This window comes from Octodon degus, unplaced genomic scaffold (genome assembly GCF_000260255.1).
Source record: "Octodon degus isolate 3935 unplaced genomic scaffold, OctDeg1.0 scaffold00081, whole genome shotgun sequence".
Taxonomy (NCBI): Eukaryota; Metazoa; Chordata; class Mammalia; order Rodentia; family Octodontidae; genus Octodon; species Octodon degus.
Genome location: NW_004524657.1, coordinates 10168118 through 10172046, shown reverse-complemented (window position 1 = coordinate 10172046; position 3929 = coordinate 10168118).

The window sequence follows — 3929 nt, the reverse complement described above, 5'->3', positions numbered from 1 at the left end:
ATCTACAGGGTGTTCAGAGTCTCACTACTGGATCAGACTCGTAGAGATCCTCCTGTTTACAGCTTTACAAGAGCTGGGATTATAGGTACACACCACCAAGCCCAGTCTCAATCGCCATCTCAGCATGCCCTGGGGGCAGGACCAGCATGGCAGGCCAAGGAATTGGACCCAGGCCCCTGCACCTGCTTGCAGGCACTTTAACCTGCTGAGCTATTTGGCTGGTCCTAGTTTCATCTTTTATTTCCCACTTTGAGTAATTCAATTTTATAAGGACCACGTTGGATTTAGTGTTCACTGTTCCCATCACTTAACTTTTTCTTCAGCAGATCATGGAGTGAGGGGGGGAAAAGTATAAGAAATAGGGATCCCATCATATATAAAATTATATAAATCCTGTTAAAATCAAGACATCTTTGAATTGTGTTTCCTGGTCTCCTGTGTCATTCCCATCTTTGCCGAAGGAGAGTGCTTCACTACTAATATAAACATTTAAGACTAAAAGTGACAGTCACAGCACTTATATAAAATGATTCACTTCCAGGAATCATTGTATTTCAAATTCTGAATAATTTTCAAATATATGTTGGTATTTTAATAGGAGCAGCCCAAAGTAATTTTTAATATCTTTATAACTAAATTATACCAGGCATTATTCCATATGAATTTTGTAACAAAAAGGAATCTTTTGTAAAAGAATGTCAGTAGAAATCATGCATGTAATTCAGAAGCAAATTCTGCCCCAGTGCTTGACTTTTAAAATGACAAGCTACCCAAATCTGAAATTCATGCCTTTCTATGACTGTACAACCTAAAATATAGAGATGCTTAAATGTTCTTCTGCATTGTTGAGCCAATCTTTTCAGCTGCTAATCTTTAAAAATATATTCTCTCTTCTAATCTGCTTTTGGTTTTCTTGGCTAGTAAAACCAAAATTATAGGTATGTTATAGGTATGTCATGTTTTATGACTGCAATGGGCTAGCTGTTATATGAAAAAGCCCTCTCCATCCTTAATATTTCCATCCATTTAAAGTTCTCTAATATGACATTACTTAATTACAGATTGCATATTGTAAAGTATTATTCTCTTCTATGATTTAATCACCAAAGCTGCTTAATCAGCAACCAGCTAAAATATTTTTTATGGTTAACCAAATGCTCTAGGAATACTGAGCAACTTTAATTGTTTTGTGAATGCCATCATTTGAGGTAATGTTTGAGTAGAACTCTTAACCCAATTTGTGTTATACTATACAATCACCATCTTTTGGGATGAGTGTCTACTTTCCTATACATCAAAATCAAGAAAGTAGCCTCATCAGAATAGGATTAGGCAGCTTCTTGGTTCCAGGGTTTCAGAACTAGGCATCAGCTGTTTGCAGAGAGCTTGATGCTTACAACATGAAAGCCTGGGGTGTGTAGGATGTTGGTAAAGGAAAGATTTCACCATCCCTCAGAGAGCTGAGTCTGGGTCTGGACCTCTCCTTCCACTAGGAAAAGGGAAAGAGACTGCAGTGTCCTTGAGGCTTTCCTGGCCAGTCAACCCAGAGAGAGTCCTTGAGATCACTTTCAGTTCTGCTCACTGAACCACATATTCTCTTCAGGACAACAGCCTTTAACAAAGCATTGTATCATGTGATTTGGGAATAAGAAAGCCCAGGTTAATTTCATTGCAAGACTTGAATCCAATAAGTTCTATTCATCCATAAAGCTTTAGCAATAATGCAACACTCTGGTTACCTAAAAATCACAATCAGAAAAGTCCTGAGTTACCACCATCATACCATTACAGTAATATTGACTTTAACTGTTGACAGTTACCAACAAAGCAAGAAATCACTTACAATGACTTTTTCCTAAAAATATGTTTAGTGGTCTCTTAGCTTTAAGATTTTTTAAAGAAATGCCTACCTTAAAGAAACATGTATTCAATTGATGTTTATTCGATTTCCCTTTTGAGCTCAGGACCACAACACTAGTGAATACTTTCCAGAACTGAGCTTGCAACCTACTCAGCTTTTGTTTCATTCCAGTTGTCTGTTTCCATAGTAATGTATGTCTATATTCTCATCCACTGACAACCTAAACAAAGCAAAAGATATGAACTCACAGAAATTCTTAGAGAGTATATTCATACCACTTGTTAATATCAGACTATGGGGCAATTTCTGGTGGAAATGTTTTTATTTTTCTGAGCAGTCATGTATCAATCTTGTTTCAGATGTCTAAATGGAACTTTGAGTCATATAAATATTTTCTTCCAAATGGAAATAATCAATCTAGACAATAATTACTATATTACCTCACTGATTAATTTATAAATTTGGAATTGGATTAATGCTATTATCTAAACTAAGAGTATTTATCTCTTGTCATGAAAGCCAATCAAAAACACACTTTCAAAATGGGCACTTCTGAATTAAAATAGCCCAGTATTTACAAAATCTTTGGAATAGGTAAGACTGAAAAAGAGAGATCATATTAGCAAAGTTTATAATTAATAGACAGCCACATTCTGTATAGTTATGCCTGAACCATTCTATTAGAGTCAGTCTGTTTCTGTGATGACTGGCTATAGCATGAGGCAGTGTTAAGTTAATGCAACTCTATGTTAATGCTCACAGATTTACTGGCGCATCGTATCACTGGAGCGATTAGGTTTGGTACACATAATGCGTTGCTGTCAGCAATGTTAATGTTGGCTTAGAAGCTGTTCAAATTAGCATTGCTCACAGTACTTTGTATATAACAAGACGCTACTCATAATAGCAATATTGAAGAAAACACTTCTGTAGGTGTTACACAATGCCCCAAACTGTCAGCAAGACAGATTAGGCAGAATTTAAAGTTACCTTTTAGAAAGCAAAAGGATGAAGCTTTAGGAATTATGTGATCATTTACAAATGACTGTTCTAAAGTCATTGTATTTATGTCTTTACTGCAACTTTAAGATGTATTTACATTATGAAGACATAACTCCTGTGTTTGATGTTTGTAGAGGCATCTTGCAAGTATTTGCAATAGGAATTCAGTTTAAATAACAGTCATTCTCAAATTATGCTGATATTGTTTATTAAAATTAAATTCATGCCCCAACCTCCAAATGGCTCTGATGGCAATTAGCTAGAATCAACTATTAAAATCCTGCAATTTCAAATAACCAAGCAGACAGTAAATTTTTTAAAAGACAGTCACCTAATATATATAAAATTTTAATGCACTTATTCAGCCTGCCTCCATTTCAAGAGCTTTGTCATTTTCTGTGTTCCCAAAAGTAGAACAGTAGTACATTTTAAAGAAACCTTTTTACAATGATATTTCTTTGCAGAAACACATTAGTTGAGCTTATTTACAAGAGCTGTTTACTCCCAAAAGCTCATTGCACTTTATAATATAATCCAATGTTAGTAATCATGGCAGCTGTGTAATACTGGTAGGTGGAAAATGGCATGCCCATTTTCCAACTGCATAGTTGCAAAAAGAGAAAAAAAAAGAAAGAGAAAAATGTTAATTCATTTTTCTATGGTCATTCAAAGAGAAAAGGCATAAATGCTTAAACCAGTTCGTGAACCAAACACTCACAACTCCCAGAATACGTCAGATGACTTTTCTGAGCTTTCCTTTCACCAGCAGTGTGTAAATAAAATCCTACTATTACATAGCACTTAAAGGTTGCAGTGAACATTAATAAGAATTATTACACATAATCCCAACAATCCTATGAGGATGGGTGTTTTTGTCCTACTTTAATCCCAAGGGAAATGGAAGGTTTAAGGAGATAAATACCCCTTTCTGAAGTCATGCCAATGTTAGCTGGCAGAGATAGTACAGGAGCTTCAAAAGCTACATTCCTTCTTCTTTCTTATAGCTGCCGTTGCCTTTTCCTCAGACCCTTCTGACTCTGCCTGTAATAAAGCATATTTTATCTTT